We start from the raw sequence: 19,427 nt of genomic DNA on the forward strand, positions 1-19,427 counted from the left end.
GACGCGGGTTCGTGCCCCGGTCCGGGAAGATCCCACATGCCGCAGAGCGGCTGGGCCCATAAGCCACGGCCGCTGAGCCTGCGCGTCCGGAGCCTGTGCTTCCGCAACGGGAGAGGCCACAACAGTGAGAGGCCCGCGTTACTGCAAAAAAAAAAAAAAACGTACAAAGAAAACTGATGCTGTGGGAAATTTTAAGAACATTTCATATTGACAACTCAAAATATGAGAAAAATGCCTGGTGCATGTTTTGGGGAATGTTCATGCAAGATAACAGACTTTGAATATAAACAAGTACCTAGAAAACATTTTTGAATTACTTAAAAGGATATCTGTTCTTTTGAAAATGTACGGATTTGTGAAGTAACTACCAGTAAATACCTGAGGGGGTATAGTTATTGAGCCGAGCTACAAAGCTATGCATTTCTCCCAAAATACTCTACTTTTGCTGACAAAAATACAAAATGGAAAAGGTAAAAATTTTTTGCAATTAAAAACAGCCTGTGTGAAATCAAACCCAATCACCAAACATTATACATTATATAACATTCATTTGAACCACCAACTAAAAGACAAGCCATTGCTTCATCGAAGAGATAATAGCAATAATATCGAACATTTGGTGAATTCCTAGCACATACCAATAACTATCCTAAGAATTAATGTTTTGTATTCATTTATTAAGTACTTAGACTCAGAAACAATACTTTATATCTGACTTTACTCAGAAACATTAAATTGTATGATTGGCTTTTCTTGACCACCTCTTCCTAAATCCATTATCGAAAATATTTAAATTAAGTGACAATGTGAACACTGTTTTAATGTGCCTCTTGTGGAACAAATTATCTCTTTCAGACAAAGTTACCATTAATATCAGAGGAAATACACTTACCAAATATTCCTTGGTACTATTCTAATCCTACCTGATATTTTTCGACTGATCGTTGCTCTACATTATACAGTACATTTTGTCCCATTATTTACAATTCTCTTTTATTTGCATTACTTATTCTATTTATTGTCACATATTAGTGTCTATCTAGGATGTCTATTTGCTTCATTTGAAGGTGATGGTTCCTCCAAATCTAAAAGCTTCTGGAGAATAAGGGACAGTTCTAATTTATCTTTATTTTCCTGGGGCCCAGAACAGAACACTGTAAGTGGTTCAGTTGCTTTGAGCTGAAGACCGTTAAGCACTAATGCTCAGAAAGAATTTTCCTCACCTTAGGATGCAGTCTAATAACCTTGAGAGAGTCTCAGGTGTAAGGCAATGTTAAAGCGCAAGGCTGTCTGCACAGGTAATTAATAGAAGGCAAGCAGGACTGGGCTTGTTCCCTGAGAAAGTTCAATCGCAGCGTCTTTAGTGGGGCAAAACCAGTTTCCAAGTACCGTATTAAATGACCTTCCTTCCTGCCCTGGCTCAAAGTAGGTGGAATTAAGAAGCATCAGACTTCTACGTGGCATGCCCAGGCCCTGCTCTGGCTCATTACTAAGTAGATAACTTCAGGCACCTCCATTTACCTTGCCTAGTCTCGTTTTCCCCTTCTGTAATTTTGAAATAACCTCAAAGGTCTTAATGAAGCAATATAAGTAAATCACTTCCTAGCCTAGGAAGCACTCAATCAATGACAACTATTATTATTACCTCTCTGTAGCCCATTGGTAGAGGAAAGCAAAGCCGATGTTTCATTTAACTGCAGACTGGTCAGCAGATGGTTCTGTTAAGGAAGAAAACAGAGGACCTCTCAAAGGCAAGTACGGCTGGATTACTTTCACCTGGTGAACCTGTAGGACACGGTAAGCCTATCAAGGGCTGACTGTTACTGAACGCAAGTTCATGTGCCCCATGACGCACAGTGAGGCCAAACAGCAGAGAAAGGTTTACCGCAGGGCCATGCAAAGGAGAAAAGCGGCTCCTGCCCAAAACACCCCAACTCTCTAAAGGATTTCAGCAAAGCATTTTTAAAGGCAAGGTGAGGGAGGGCGTGGTTAGTTGTTGCAAGTTTCTTGGTGTCAGAATCCTTTGATCTTGCAGCTGTCCAAGTAGGTCAGGTCACGATGTTCCTGTAAACCTCCAACAAGACAAATGTTATTCTCTGTTCTGGTGCTTTTTATCTCTGTATGAACGGACTCTTTAAAGGTCAGAGCCCTGAGAATAGGCTATCCCATATATTTCAGGCTATAGGCAACATTCTTTTACAAAAGGGGCAGAGCCAACATGCCCAAGCCTGAGCAACAAACCACAAGGGTTAAAGGAAAAGGAATAGATCCAATATGGAGTCAGATTTGTTCTTACATTACTATTAACAAAATAGTTTTTTTTTCCCTGCCCCCTGGAAGGAGAGTCACTTTTTCTGAGTTGGTGGGCGTCCTGCAGGCTCCTCTTCCAGCAGCTCCAGGTGGATGTGAGCCACACAGGCACCAGCCCAGGTTCAGCTCCAGCTGCCGTGACCTTGAGCCTTGAGCCTTCTCCCAAAAGCCCGATGGTTATAGGGTGGAGGATCCCCTCCAGGCTCCTGGTGAAGCCACATCTAGCTCAGGAGTTAGAGTTAAAGGTGGATATTTCAGGGAGAGGGGCTGGTAAAGGCAAAGAGGTGAAAGTCCCAGCGTTTAAGTAGTACTGTGCTGTGTGGAGAGTGGGATGGATGTGGCCCAAGATCTCTGGCTTCCAAGGTTGAAAACTGGTGTCTTCCAACTCTCTGAGCCTTGGTTTCTTCAGCCAGGCACATTTTCCATCACAACCCTTGCCTTGCCTACCTCAAAATACTATTTGATAATCAGAAAAACGAAAAGACGCACAAAACTGTATTTTGGAAATATAAGTGCTCATGATTTCCTCAAGTGCCTACTTGAGAAATAGTCAAGAGATGTTTCTCTCAGGCTACTTGAGGCTCTTAGACAAGTCACTGGACTCAGCTTGTCTGGAAAATGGGAAAGACAACTCCATCTCGCTAGATTTGTGGGAGATATGAAAATACAAATACTCTCACAGTGTTCTGCAAATTCCTAGATCAGCAAAAAATGCACCTTAATTAATTAAATGTTTCTCCCAAGAGAATACCTCAAGTTTATTATATCTGAGGCATACAGAAAGAGCCAGAAATGTTTCTGTTGCAATATCAAAAAGCAGAACGGGCACTGCTGTCTCTCTCCCTGGTCCCTCCTGGCTGCATCTTTGGGTTTGTGTTTTCTCTACTCGCATACATTTTTTTTCTTTAAATTTGGTTGGAGTGTGGAACCCAGTTTTGCCATTCCTTGCTCCCTCTTTTTTCTTTAGGCTGTTCTTTTCCTAACGGATTCTCCATACTCCATTAAACCCCATACTTTAGGATTAGAAAGACCAAACATTTCTCCAGGGGACCAAGCTCTGTGCTCAGCTTGTCTGGCCCTGATCCCTCCCTGGTCTGCTCTGGATGTGTTTGCTCAGAGGTGGCGGAGACCTCATTCAGTTCCTGGTTCCCTTAGAGATTAGGACTGAAGGTTCGCCAAGGGTGCATTCAGCTCACACATCCCTTCAATCTCCGTAAACATTAAAATGCAGCAGGTATTATGCCTGCAAACCTCTGTGCAAAAATGTTCTGCCCGTGCTGACCAAGGAAATCGAGTCCATTAGAGCCACCAGTGCTCATCCTCACTTCCAAGAGGAGAAGACTCATAAATACTAGGCAGCTGTAAACAACAAGCAAATGTTTTTTTAATGCATTCTCTTTGGCTTTTAAATCTCTTTGGCTTCTGAATATGAGCAAAGTAATATGGTCTTTGACATCAGAAGAATTAAATTGAGCCACTGAGAAATGAGTAGATGAGGATTTGAATAGAACAAAATATTCCAAACCTTATCAGGAAATGCTGGACCATCCCACTCTATTTTTCCTCATATCCAACATCCCCCAAACCGTATATTCTTCCCAACAACACAAAAATGGGGGGAAAGTCATTTAAAAGATGCTTAGACATTTAGCATCACACAGAGTATGAATATTAAAGCTTTAATTTATATCTAATTAAATCCCAGTGTTTTATGGGGAGGCAGCATAGCATAGCTGTTAAGACCTTGGTCTTAGAGCCCCTCTGCTCTCCAGTATCTAGTGACCTTGAGTAAAGTATTTTAATCTTTCTGAGGTAGTGGCATATGATCAGGGACATACAATGGCAATAATTTGAGTAATTCTTTTGCTATATCATTCCATGGACTGCCTCGTACCAATTCAGAGAACTCATCCTTAAGCTCCCGTTCTTCTGGAACCACTTCTAGTATCAAAATCTGTATCAGTCAGTGTTCAACTAGAGAAGAAGAACCAGTGGGAGATAGATGATAGATAAGCAGATAAGTAGATTATAGATGATAGCTAGATAGATAATTTATTACAGAAAATTGATTTACATTTGTGACGGCTCAATCAGCAAGCCAGAAATCCATGGGCCAGGCCATCAGGACGGAAGCATCATGAATAGAATGAAACTCCGTGGGCACAAGCCAACACCGTCATCCAGGAGCAGAATTTCTTCTCTCTGAAAGGGAAACCTCAGTCAGTCCTGACTTTAAGTCCTTTCAACTGATACAGTCGGGCCCACCCAGATTATCCACGTAATCTCCCTCACTCAAGGTCCAACGATTACAATAACTAATTACATACACAAAATACCTTCACAGCATTGGTGTCTGATTGAATCACTAGTCCAGTGTAGGAAGGACTAGTCTAGTGGACTCTAGTCAAGTTGACACATGAAAACATTATCACAAATGTTTAAAAACTCCAATACCTTGGGCTCCCCTGGTGGCGCAGTGGTGGAGAGTCCACCTGCCAATGCAGGGGATGCGGGTTCGTGCCCCAGTCTGGGAAGATCCCACATGCCGCGGAGCGGTTGGGCCCGTGAGCCATGGCTGCTGAGCCTGCGCGTCCAGAGCCTGTGCTCCACAACGGGAGAGGCCACGGCAGTGAGAGGCCCGCATACCCCCCCAAAAAAAATCCAATACCTAGGTATAAAACTAAAAAAACACAAAATTTACAAGACCTCTGCATTGAAAACTACAGAATTACTAGGAGAACTATGTTAAAAGATGTAAATGAATGGAAAGTTATACCATGTTCGTAAATTGAAAGGCTCAATATTGTAATGCTAACAATACTCCCCAAATTTAGTGATAAGTGAACACAATCCTACTTAAATCCTTAGCAGACCCATACATATATATATATATATATATATATATATATATACACAAATGAATTTTGGCAAAGAGGCAAAAATCACGAAAACAATCCTGAACCACAACAAAAAGCTGGATAATTTACATTCTAGATATCAAGACTTATTATAAAGATATATTAAGACAGTATAGATTGCCATAAATATCAAGAGAACAGAATAGAATTCAGAAACTGAAACATACATATGAGGTCACTTGATTTAGGACAAAGGGGCCACTCACTGCAATGCACTTGGGAAATGATAGAATTTTCTACAAATGGTTCTGGGTCAGTTGGATAGCCATGGAAAAAAGTAAATCTTTATTCTTACCTCATATTATACACACACAAAAACCTGTCCCAGAGGGACTGTAGATCTAAACGTGAAAGGTAAAACAATAAACCTTTTAGAAGAAAACACATGAGAATATCTTCATGACCTTGGAGTAGGACACGATAAGCACTAACTGTAAAAGTATGTATATTTTTACATTTGTATATATATATATATATATATATTAAATTTAAGAATTTCTATTCATCAAAGGGCACCATTAAGAACAGAAGAGAATGTAGAAATAGAACCACACCTATATAGTCAATTGATTTTGGCAAATATGCCAAGAGAATTCAATGGGAAAAGGAAAATATTTTCAACAAATGGTACTGAAATTATTGACTCACCCTACGCAAAGAAAAAAAAAATCAACTCCTACCTCACGCTTTATTTAAAAAAAAAAGAAAAGAAAAAACCCTCAGGATGTACCATACACCAGATGATAATGGCCTAGTTTCTGATCTGAATGCTGATTATAGGGTTGTGTATGCTTTGTGAAAATATTTCAAGCCATACACTACAGTTCTGCGTGTATACTACACTTCTATAAAAAAATATTGTGTGTGTGTGTGTGTGGATAAATAGACGGATTGTATATACTTTACTTAAAGCCCTAACCTATGTGCTATTATTATAAACTATCTCTAATCCACACCCTAGTTCCACAAGGAAGAAATCTCCCCTACCTTTAACTTTAGTAGTATTTATTTGTGTCGTAGACATTTGGGCTGCTATAACAAAAATGCCACAGGCTGCGTGGTTTATAAACAACAGAAATTGATTTCTCACTGTTCTGGAAGCTGGAAGTCCAAGATCAGGGTGCTCGCATGGTCGGGTTCAGGGACCCAATCTTATCCATCTTTGTTATGTCCCATACCAATTGCACATCTTTACTTTGGGTGTACACACAGTACTCACAAATTATATATAAACCCAGATTTTTGGTAGATAAATAAATAAACCTAACTGAATACTTTGAAATCAAAAAAGCTTCATTTTAAGCCTATCCTTGCTTTGAACTCACACACTGCCAGAAAAAGTGAGAAATTTCTTTTCCTTCTTTCCTCATTCCCACCCTTTCTACTAACAACAATAACAACACCAATAATATTGCTTAGTAAATTATAGACAATTTCTATGTTTAATCATCTTCATATCAACATACTTTCTCTACTTGTCACACACTAGATTACACATGATCATATTCCATCACAAAAGTGACATCTCTTTTGTGAAAAATTTGTTTCTTTTGACTCTTCTGTGCCCTGGTATGTTTGAACATAAATACTCATGATCATCCAGGGTTAATAGGCCCCAGGTAAGTGTCATGCCCATTATTAACCCTGCCCTTTTGCTTATTAATCTCTCTAAATATTTCAGAATTGCAAATACACTTTCTTTCACATGAACTCCAGTTGATTGATAGGGATATATTGGGGTCCTGTACTGAGAAAGATTCTCAAGTTACCTTCGGTAGCAGCAATAAAATTAGTAAAGGAGATTGGACAAGTGGTACACATACTACATATTTGCCACCCCTTTTCCACGGCCTTTAATTATTTAATCCCTAAGTGAAAATTGAAATAGTCACTCTTTTATTCATTAGTTCTTCCACTCATTCAAGATATACTTTTGAGCACTGACTACACTAGGCTCCTAAGAGCCAGTATGATTAGAGAATTAGCTAAGTGCTCTAGAACATTACCTCACAGGGCGTTATAAACAAGATATTCTTTTTATGGTTTGTACCATCATTTTAACAGTGTTGATTAATGATATTTCATCACGCTTCTCTTTGTTTAAAAAATGTATTGTGTTTTAAACATTATGATATCTCATTCACCTTATATAACATTCCTGTTAATTGCAAAGACATATTCCTATACCCATTTGACAAATAAGAAACTGAGTCATAATAGAGCACAATGTACCAAACCAGAGAGCTGAATCTGGGTTTCTCTAACCACAGAATGTTAGATAAGAAAAACGTGCTGATGATCATTCTAGTATTTCTACAATAATGTTTTGTTTTTGTGACTTCCCAAGAGAAGTCCCTTTCATGATCTTTTTCTGCTCATTCACTGCATGCTTAGACTTTGCTAAGTATGAAAAGGCCAGCATTCAAACACAGGCAGGGAGTAAATTCAAATAAAATTGAGAAGCTGGCCCCAGAATTGTAATTTTAATTTTCTTCTAGAAATGCAGAGCTTAAGTAGTTGTATTTTCTCCTTTCCTTCCCTTCAAGTTGAGTTTGCTTTTTGATATGTGTTCAACAAGCATACACACATGCTGATTACCCTTCGTACCTGCTAAGTTGGAGAAAAGGAGTATGTGAGTGAGTGTGTGTGTGTGTGTGTGTGTCCAATAGGAAGTAAAGAGAGAAAGAAAACTTATACAGAAATCACACAAGAACATAGCTTGGTGTTGCTGTTCTCATTTGTTTCTCTTTTTTTCTCTTTTCTTTGTGGCATGGCAGCCACAGGACGCTAGGAATGGCTAGAGAGAAAAGTTTTTGGTTCCCTGTGACCCTCAGTCAGAAGGCATGTCATATAGATGGACAAAACCCTAAGATTTGGGTCATTTATTTTGAAAATCTGGTACATTTTACCAGCTGAGCATTGGTTACTGCTCCCTGAAACCAAATACATTTTCATTTTCTAGCTCTATTTTCCATGCAACTTCCCATGAAAAGAAATATCAGGCTCTCAGGAGTGATTATTTGGATAGGTAAAGGCTAGTCCCACATCCTTAAGACCAAATGACATCTCTACTCTAACCTAAATTAGACCAGTTTTGACTTGTGAATTGCAGGGTTCTGAATATTATTTTAGGTCCTCTCTTTAGATTCACTCCTTTCAATTAAATATCTTTCCTCCACATTGAGAATTTTAAAATATTGCCCAAGTATTTCCTAGTAAAGCATTATCCCCTAAGTATTTCTTAAAGAATTGGCTAACTCTTAAAATTGTCGCTCTACCAAACATTTGTGAATTTAATTAATTCATTTTCTTGACTTCATAGGTGTGATATCACACGTACAAATTATAATATACAGATCTACTTCCTGGCAGGGAGCACCTTGAGTTTAGCACAACAATCTCTTACACCACACACACATCATTCATTAGCATGTGCATGAGACCCCACTCATTAATTGGAAAATTAAACCCCCTTGTGTATAAATAAATCACACCCCTAGCTATAGAAAGGCACTTATTTTTATCTTTACATTTGCATTTCAGTGCTGTCTAATAAATGCAATTGGACAGTTCTATAATATCTTTCATTGTAGCAAAGATTTGGCTTTGCTGGGAACAAGTTCCATATACTGAACTCTGTCCATTTCAAGCCCAACAGAGTAGTGTTAGAACCATCATTATCCTTTACTCGGTCACTAATATTCCACGTCAAAAGACGCATGATCAAAGTGGAGGAACGTTTTGCAGGCACATAGGTCCTACTAGGAGGGAAAACTTTTGGCTGAGTCTCAGGCAAAATGGCCTCTTGAACTCCAAATGTCACCCTTACCTGCTTCTGTCTGTCTGAAATAGTGCATAAGCTATCATCAGTCTCTGTGTTCTGACTTCCTCAGCTGTAAAATGGGATAATAATAAGACTGAGCTCATTAGGCTGTTGGGGGGAGTAAATGAAATAACAGACATGAAGTATTTGTCACAAGACCTGCCAGAGCAGAACAGAAGCTAGAAAAAAAAAAGCTGAGATGATCCACCAATTAATTGGAGCCACTTAAATCTTGATAATGAGCCCCTACTGTGTGTCAATCACTTTAACGGGTGCTTTTCTTACATCATCCCAAGCAATCCTCACAATTCTGTGAGACAGTTACTATTCCCATTGTACACATAAAACAATGTTGCAGTTTATAGGAACCTGGTTCAGAGTTTCAGCAGTTCTCTCCAGGTTGCACAGATTCTGATGCAAGGATTCTGGGATTAAGGTCTATGCACTTTCTCTGATAAAAAAAAAAAAAAGCTGAAGAACAAATGCAGGAGAACGTTTTGTGCTAGAAAAATGCCAAAGCCCCATAAATGGTTTTTTCTCAGAGAATTTTTATAGATAATATTTAGTTTAATAAAACAGGAATTTTTTTTTTTGTTTTTTTGTTTTCTGAACGGGGGCCTCTCACTGTTGTGGCCTCTCCCGTTGCGGAGCACAGGCTCCGGACGCGGGCTCAGCGGCCATGGCTCACGGGCCCAGCCTTTCCGCGGCATGTGGGATTCTCCCGGACCGGGGCACTAACCCGTGTCCCCTGCATCGGCAGGCGGACTCTCAACCACTGCACCACCAGGGAAGCCCAGGAAAATGTTTTTAACAATATCATCAAGTATGGAGAGATTCAATGATAGAAACTAGAATATTTGGCATCTTTAGCATTGAATAAATGAGTTTCAGAGTAACTCTGTTACCTTGCCAGCCATCTCAGCTCAAACTTGCCCTGCTTCACACATGGGGGATAAAGATAACCAGTCAAATTTTCTATTTGTCAAAATTTCCTGGTAAAACTGCCAGAATGCCTAACTTAGTTTAAAAAAAGAGAAAGAAAGAAAAGGGTTGGTTTGGGATACAACCTACAAAAGAACAAGGATGCTTTTATCCTCATTTATACAGAGATTTTTTAAATGTTTACTTGTAATATGATTAGTGTTTGAAAAGATTTATCTAGTATAAAAATAGTTTTAAAGTTGTAAAAAATGTTTTAAATAAATAAGAGGCTCTGAGAACCATCTAGCATTTACAACATTGTTAAGTACTGATTGAAGTGTCATTTTAGTAAAGCTCCTAACATTTCTTGCATGAACTAGTGCCCTTATATGTCGACATAAACACTTTCTCCATTGCAAACAGTATGTAGTCTTGGCTCTTAACAAAGATGGATACCTCGAACAAGGGATTAGTATTAGCATTTCTTCACCAAATGGTGAAAATTCATTATGACCTTTTCCTCTAATATATCGTTGTATAATCTATATTATATTTAGACCCAAGAAACTAGTATAAGAATTTCCATGGGGAGAAAGGTGGCATTTTATTGTAAGTCAGAGAGATTTTTCCATACAGGCACTGCTACCCTTCCTGTATGTATAAATTAATAGAAGACTTTTTTAAAACTTAGTTAAAAAAATATATATATATAACATATATAAATATATAAAACACAGAGAGGACATTAATACTATTTTGTATTTTTTCTCAAACTCAGTGCAGTCCTGTTCTTTGATTTGTATGTTTTTGTATCTATCACCACTCCGAGTACCTAAGATGCTAAAATGCTGGATTCTGAGACATAACCATTAGGATAGTTGTTACATATTTAATTTCATGCTCCACTCGGCATAAAGCAGTTGTGGGACTACAGACCAAAGCAAATTAAGTGGCTTCTTAGATAATTTCCTGCTTAATTGAAAGCAGGTAGCTTTTTAAAAGTAATAATTGGCATTGTTTCAAATGATTGTAAAGTTCTTTCTTTTTTTTTTTCATACATGGTTATAGGGTAACATTCTACTTAGTCCAAGCACAATGGGTTGGAAGTCTCCCACTAAGTCTAAGGGACAAAAATGTGACCTAGTTCTGGTGACAAATGAATGGAACACTCCATGGAGGCGTGTGGATAAGGAGCAAGGTGGAGGAGAAGAAGAAAATACACACATATACACATATATGTACACATAGATATATCTTTTTTTCATTAACATGTACAATAAATTCGATTTCCTTTCTATCACTCTGCTTTACTCTTAGCATTGGTTTAATGTTAGCAAGTGGTCAGTTATGAGATTGGTAGCCCCAGTTCATATCTAACAGACAGGGCTTCCTCATTACAGTATAAAACTAACCTTCAGCTGTGATATACTCTATATGACTATAGGAGATGCAGTCCTAGAGTGAGTGAGTGTGAGCATACTAATAAGGAAGACATAAAGGAATTAGGTTTGATATAAATGCCTCTATAATAAGTAGACTATGGAGTTCCGTTTTGCCAGGAGTCAGTATTCAGAACTTTTGAAATAAATTAGATCTGCTAAAAACCGTTTAAGTTACAAAAAAGAGGGAATGCTTTCTTGTTGCCTAGATTTAAGAGAAAAACAGAGAGTCAGAGAGAAAGAGAGACAGAATGAGGCAGAGAGAGGAACAGGTGTTCTTCAGAACCAAACATTTTAAAACACTACAAGGGAAATACACATACTGAATTTTTACATTCAATTGCCAAGACGATTCATGCAACTGATAATGGTGTACATCAGCACCCTAGAGCCACGGGATAAGTGCTAGAGGTGCATTTTTGGTATTTACTAAAATTCAAGTCTCTCTCTCTCTCTTTTTTTTTTTTTTAAATTGAAGTTACAGTGGATTTACAATGTTGTGTTAGTTTCAGGTGTGCATCATAGTGATAGTGATTCATTTTTGTTTTGTTTTTTGACAGATTATATTCCATTATAGGTTATTACAAGATATTGGGTATAATTCCCAGTGTTATACGGTAAATCCTTGCTGTGTAAGGATAATAATAAGAGGATATGAAGTTCTAGAAAGAATATGAAACTGAAAATTCAAATACTGGCAATAACTGCTCTAGACACTAAGGATGGTGCTAAGAGAACTCCATCAGGTACCTCATGAGTTATAAAGATAGTCTTAGGGAATATTAGTTTTGAAACTGGTTAGGTTCTCAGTTTCTTCTCATATTTTGGCAGAGTTCTTCCAACATTGCTCTCCTCAGTACTCAGTACAATTTTTCAGAGATTCCTAAAGGAAAAATCAATGGCTGGTTGTTGCTTGAAAAAATGATGCCTGAGTTTCTGGCTTGAGTATCTGAATTAATGGAGAGGCTGTTTAATGAGACAGAGAACACAGATGAGAGGGAGAATTTAGGCCTGTTGAAATTGAACAGCCAGCGACACATCCAATTGGAGATATCCAGTGATAATTAGAGACCCAATCCATGAATCTGGATTTAAGAGAGAGATCTGAGCTAAAGACATACATTTGGAATCTTTTAGTTTTTTCATACCGCTTCGAATTGGACAACATTATCCAGGGTCAGTACATAAAGGAAGAAGAGTGCAGAACCTCACATCACACGAACATTTAAGGACTAGGTAGAAAGAAAGAAAGAGAGAAAGAAAGAGAGAGAGAGAGAGAGAGAGAGAGAGAGAGAGAGAGAGAGAGAGAAAGGAAGGAAGGAAGGAAGAAAGAAAGAAAGAAAGAAAGAAAGAAAGAGAAGAAAGAAAGGAAGAGAGAGAGAGGAAAAGAAAGAAAGGAAGAAGGGAGGGAGGGGGAGGTGGGAGGAAGAAAAGAAAGAAAAGAAAAAACTCTCAAAAGAAAATGAGAAAGTAAAGAGAAGTAGGAAGAATTTTACTTAATGAAATTTCCAGGCCCTTAACCTCTAACTTTCTTCCAGCCTTTCACTTACTGTTTGTGCTCTACTGCCTTCCCTATTCAATCCCATTACAATCACTTCTACCTCTCCTTTGCACTGTCAATAGTCTTTCTTATTGACTTAAGCCACTACCCTACCATACTTTCTGCTTTGGATCAATTTTTTAAAATCCACATTTTTATAATATATTTACAACGATATCTTCCCTATAACTACCTTTCTGGCTGTTACTGAGCCTAAGAATAAGAGACTTCCAAGGTACGCCCTCTGGCTCAAACACCCAGCCCAAGTATTTAGCTTGCATAATCACTGTATAAGTGCTATATTGAGTATGACAATGGGAAGAAATACTAATATTTAAACATATATCATTTGTTAGTCTTGCTCTCTGATACATCTTTTACGTATATTTACTCTTAAAAACCATGAATTAATTTTACTGGCTTTTAAAAAGCTAAGAACCTTACCCCAAATATTCTGCTTCCAGAAGTCTTGTCCATACCACCAGTCTCAGCTGCCTTCCAAAGAATAAGAAGGTATTATTCCCTCCGTCAAAGTATTTTCTCTGTTGGGAAAGATGAAAATCCACTTATACTAAAATAATTTGAAAATGGTACAAACCTAACAGAAATGGATACTGAGACCCCTTCATAATCTACAATGTGCAACAAAGAGGTATAGCTCAATGGTTCTCAACTCTGGCTGTACTTTTTTAGAATCACCAATGGTGGTTTTAGAAAACATTGGGTCTTTCCAGAAAGATGCACCAGAAGTACTTTTCCCTAGTCTTTCTCCTAAGTACAACTGAAAACACATTGTGAAAAATAAGCATAAAATGACTGAAGACAAGGTGAAAAGAAGTAGGCAAACCAGTAGGGAAACTACAAAATGCTAAGGAAAGGAATCAAACAAAGTCTAAATAAGTGGAGAGACATACTGTGTTCCTAGATTGGGAGACCCCATAGAGTAAAGTTGTCAATTCTTCCCAAATTGATATACAGTTTAACACAATTCCTATCAAATATCCCAGCAAGGTTTATTCCAAAATGTGTATGGAAAGGGAATGGAACTAGAATAGCTTTTAAAAAACGTACAAAGTGAATGATATCGGAGGAATCAGGCTACCCAATTTCAAGGCTTATTACATAGCCACAGTTGTCAAGACAGTGTGGTGTATATGGAAAGATGGATATATAGATCAATAGAAAACAGGGAAGCCAGAAATAGACCCCCACGAATACTACCAACTGATTTTTCCAAAGGTACAAAAGCAAGTTAATGGAGAAAGGATAGTCTTTTTCAACAAACTGGATATTCACAGGCAAAACATGCACCTTGATTTAAATGTCACACCTTATATAATAATTAACTTAAAATGCATTATAGACTTGAATGTAAACTGTGAAACTGTAAAACTTTTAAAGGAAAACATAGGAGCAAATCTTCAAGATCTAGGACTTGGTGGAAATTTCTTAGACACGACACCAAAAGCATGACACATTTTTAAAAATCAAAATATTGGACTTCCTCAAAATTAAAAACTTTGCTCTCCAAAAGAGTCTTTTAAGAGTATAAAACGACTGGGACAAACTACTTGCAAACTGCATGTCTGATAAAGGACTCATATCTAGAATTTATGAACAACTCTCAAAACTCAACAGAAACAAAACAATCTAATAAGAAAATGGGCAAAAAACATGAAGAGAAATTTCACTGAAAAGAATATGTGGATGGCAAATAAAGACATAAAAAGATGTTCAACATCACTAGTATTAGGAAAATGCAAATTAATAACATCATGGTGAGATATCACTGGACACATATCAGAACAGTTAAAATAAAAAATGCTGGCAAGGATGGGAGAAACTGGCTGTCTCATGCATTACCGTTGGGACAGTAAAATAGTACCGCATTTCTGGAAAGTAGTTTGGTAGTTTCTTAAAAAACTAAACATATACTTACCATATGAGCCAGCAATCACACTCCTGGGCATTTATCCCAGAGAAATGAAAACTCATATCCACAGAAAAACCTATACATGAATGTTCATAGCAGCTTTATTTACAACAGCCCCCAAGAAAGGAAACAACCACAATGGCCTACAATAGGTGAATAATTAAACTGTGATACATCCATATGATGAAAAACATCTCAGTAACAGAAAGGAATAAACTATTGTTACATGCAACAACTTGTAGGGATCTCAAGGGCATTACGCTGAATAAAAAAAGCCAATCTCAGAAGGTCACAAGCTTGTATGAATCAATTTATATAACCTTCTCAAAAGGACAAAATAATAGAGATGGAGAACAGACAAATGGTTGCCAAGGGTTAGGGATGGTGTGTGTGTATGGCAGGAGACTAAAAAGGGATTACACCAGGAAGATCTTTGTTGTGTTGGAATAGTTCCATGTCTTGATTGTGCTAGTGGTTATAAGAATCTGCGAGCGATGAGAAGACATAGAATTATAGGAACACTTTATACCAATGTCAATTTCCTGATTGTACAACTGTTCTATAGTTATGTAAAATGTAAACAATGGTGGAAACAAAGTAAAGGATATATGGAACCTCTTTGTACTATCTTTGCAAATTCCTGTTAATCTATAATTCGAAATAAAGTTAAAAAAAAAAAAAAAAAGATGTCCAGGCCATACTGCAGGACAAGTAAACAAAAATCTCTAGGTAAGGAACCTAGCCAGCTGTATTTTTTAAAAGTTCATGGGGTAATTCTAAAGTATGGCTAAGGTTTGGAACCACTGGCAGCTCATGCTATTACTGAAACTACAGGGACTGAAACACTTGTGATTAAGTCTAGTTGAAGATAGGAAGGAAGAAAATAAATATGCAAATCTATTTTAGGTCTCTTGAGGGTCTCCCCCCACAATGTTGAAACCTGGCATTTAAGAGAATCCAAATAATGTGGATGGGATAATCAGTCATCTATTATGTTATAGACCATTTTATACAAAAATGCCAACCCCAATAGACTGTTCTTTTGATTCTAAAGCATTTGGTATCGATGTTACAATTTTCAAACGCTAAGGAGCAATTACAATCACATTTAAATATGCAGCAATTTTAGAAAATTAATGTTTCACTAACTCCTCATTTTTGATGGGTAACAAAATGAGTTCGAGGGTTTAAAAAAAATAATTTAACAAACTGCTGACTGCTACCAGCAGTTTCCTGGGAAACGTGAAAAGTAAATATTCCAATCTTGAACGTGAATTCTAATACATTAGTTATTTTTACTAACGATCATTAACTACCACGTAGTAGTCTCAGAACCGTGCCTAGTGTGGTTAGTAATCATTCCTTAGCACCATCATGAAAAGATACTCACCGTGTATCTATTCAATTGGGTCAGGAGATTGAAAGTTTAGGAAAGAGTCCTTCTCTGCCTTCGAAGGGTTTAAAATCCGTTTGAAGACAGAACCAAATATATAAACAATAAATAAAGCAAAGATGGATATGCTGAAATCTGGACTCATAAAGGGGCCAAAGTGCTTGTTTTTACTGGAGGTATTTTTGCAAGAGCTAGAAAGGGAATTTGTATCCTCTGGGCTCAAGAATCCCGCAGATGAGCAGCTTCGGCAATGCAAATTTATGCTATCCGTGGGAGGGTTTCGCTTAGTTCTCAGCTGTGGACTTACTTCCAAAAATGCAGCTGTTCTGAAGCAAGAGGTTTGTCCAAAAAAAGTGAAATACGGTATAAGGTATTACCTTCCATCCAATCCTGGTCAATAGCTAACTACTTCCCTCCCTTCCGCCCTGCCACACCCACCTCCGCCACCTTCAGGGCTTAAAGATTTTTGTATGGGGGGGGAGGGTGGAAGTGGGTTGCATACTGAACTATTTGCCTTACTTCGAAAACCACCGGCCTCTTCCATCTCTCCTCCTTTCTCTCTCTCTCTCCCTCCCTCTCCTTTTCTCCTAACCTCGCTCCCTCCAAATACGACCCTCACGCACCCTCCATTCTAATTTACAGCACTACAACTTCCCAGATCTGTTTTCTCTTCTGGAAGGATTTATCCTTTTGGAAGCGTTCAGTTCCTAACTGTCGTGAAGTCTGATTTAAAAGCAAAATAAGAAGCACTACGTTTTAAGAGGGGATAGTGCAAATTCTTATTAAAAAGTTGTTTTGTGGTTGTGGGAGATAATCAACACCTACCCTGGCATCCTCTAAGACAGCTGAGGTTTACCATTTTCGCTATTCCGGCAATAAATATTTCCTCCTTTTGCTCTACGCCTTTTGGCAGGATCCTTGACTCTGCAGGTGTTAGCGCTGCAAGGGCTGAACCCAACCGCCAATAGGGCTGCCGAGCCTAGCATGGGATGCTGCCCAGCAAAACACAGAGCCCAGGGAGACCGCGACGGAGAAGGGAGGCTGCGAGCACGCTTCAGAAGAGATTGGGACTAGAGCCCTAGAAAACTAAAGAGAGTGCATTTCCCGGCAGGGGGAACCCGCAGGAGCCTGGAAAAAGAGAAAGAGACAGACAGAGAGAGAGAAAGAATGAAAGAAACCCACCCCCGCGCTCTTGGGCTCAGCACGAGCGAGAGAGCGCGCGGGCTGCCGGGGCTGCTCCAGCTGGAAGTCATTGCGCCGGGTGGCGTCGGCGTTGTCACGGCGACCGCCCTGCCGGCGCCAGCGGAGGGGGGGAGGCGGGCTCGGTGAATGGGTGACGTCACGCGGCCGGCGCCAGGCAGTCTGGGCGGCCGAGCCAATGAATCAGCTGTCGGGGGAGAGAGCGCGGCGCGCGGGAGGAGGGTGTTGGAATGCGCCGGGAGCCGCGCGGCCCGGGCGCAGGGAGGCGCTCCGCTCCGTCCCGCCCCGCCGGTCCCGGGGCGATTGGCGCGTTCCTGGGGAAGCTGGGCTGGCGCTCCCTTTTCCTCGCGCCGGGGCTGCCGCTCGGACCCCTAACTTTGTGCCAGTTCCCCCACCAGCGCGCGCTCTGCAGGGAGGCCCGGGAGCTGGGCCTGGTACGGTTAGAGAGGACTTGTTTTCCAGCTATTGTGACTATGCCATTTACTCATTAAAAAAGGGAAAACAAAATAAAACTTGTCCTGGTAGATAAAGTGGACTTTGAAAGTGTTGAATTGCTTCACTGCGGCCTTACTGTGTGCTCTGCATTGTGCTGGAATCACAAAAAAAAAAGAAAAAAGAAAAAATCAGAGGGCTCAGAAGAGTTTAAGATTGTACAGGGAAGAACGAAATGTAACAAATTCATGATTCAGGCCTGGAGCCGACTGCATTTTCTTCCATTATTGCATTGTGCTGTACTATACAGTGTCTTTAAGGGTCTAGAAGGTGAAGGCTCCAATTTTTCAGTGCTTTTGTTTTGTTTTTCCTCTGCCCTGTCTTGCTGTCCATTAGACAGTGACCTCCAGAAAGCCAAGTACTGGGTCATGGTTATTTTAGTAGCCTCAGCGTTTAGCACTCTCTCAGACAGGGTAAGCAATTTAAATTGTGATGGATAATCTACAATGCAAGAGCAAATAATCTTTGAGTAAAGGCTTGTGTCAAATGAATACCCCTGAATTCCTAAACATCTATTTTGGGTGCTTACTTGTTGGCTTTTGGTGGTGTCAAGAGTGGTGATGCATCGTTACTGAAACTGGAAAACTAAAGAGTATGGCCTGAACGTTAGAGAAGATGTTCAATCTGCTGCAGTCATTCCCCTCTCTGGGTTTCTTCATCTGTAAAAGGAGTAGACATGGTGAGATGTTCTCTTAAGACTCCTAAAGTTCTATAAGCCCATCATTGTATTTATCAACCATTAAAACTAAATTTTGAGTTTACTATTCCTATTCCATTGTGGTAAACACAATGATCATTCAACGAACAGTTCAGGGTGCCTGAACTCAGTATGTGAGTACTAGAAGTTTTGGTTGAATTTTTTTTTAAGTTAGAAGATAGGATCTCTGACCTGAAAATCTTTAAAGATATGCAAGTAAGAAATAAACTAGAGGACTTCCCTGGTGGCGCAGTGGTTGAGAGTCCACCTGCCGATGCAGGGGACACAGGTTCGTGCCCCGGTCCGGGAAGATCCCACATGCCGCGGAGCGGCTGGGCCCGTGAGCCATGGCTGCTGAGCCCGCGCGTCCGGAGCCTGTGCTCCACAACGGGAGAGGCCACAGCAGTGAGAGGCCCGCGTACTGCAAAAAAAACAAACAAAACAAAAAAAAGAAACTAGAAACCAAGAGAAGACGCTAATAAGCTGTTACAGACCAGTGCATCTCAAAGTTTGATGTGCATTCAAGTCACCTGGCATCTGGTTGAAATGCAGACTCAGGTGCAGGTTGCAATTCCAGATGTATTACAGGCGTCCAAGTGTTGCTGGCCCATGCACCACAATTTGAGTAAAGAGCATCTACACTACAAAGTAGTAATCATGTCTTAGGTAAGTATATGATGGGTGTAAGGTGGTGTTATTTCCTGAAAGCCTCTGGAGGAGGTGAGTTTGAGCCAAGTGTCTGAGGATGTGACAGGCTGAGG

At 39.4% G+C, this 19,427-nt stretch overlaps 1 long non-coding RNA gene across 1 annotated transcript; it reads right to left on the reverse strand.

Annotated features, from left to right (window-relative positions):
* Nucleotides 1-1,645: 1,645 nt before the first annotated feature.
* Nucleotides 1,646-18,791, reverse strand: LOC114908082. The gene is made up of 4 exons (XR_003796847.1): nt 18,499-18,791; nt 13,396-13,493; nt 4,385-4,512; nt 1,646-1,718 (listed from the first exon to the last, which is right to left on the reverse strand). It is a non-coding gene; the product is annotated as an uncharacterized LOC114908082 (long non-coding RNA).
* Between the last annotated feature and the right edge of the window lie 636 nt (nt 18,792-19,427).

This window comes from Monodon monoceros, unplaced genomic scaffold, assembly GCF_005190385.1.
Source record: "Monodon monoceros isolate NGI ecotype Baffin Bay Population unplaced genomic scaffold, NGI_Narwhal_1 Super_Scaffold_3, whole genome shotgun sequence".
Taxonomy (NCBI): domain Eukaryota; kingdom Metazoa; phylum Chordata; class Mammalia; order Artiodactyla; family Monodontidae; genus Monodon; species Monodon monoceros.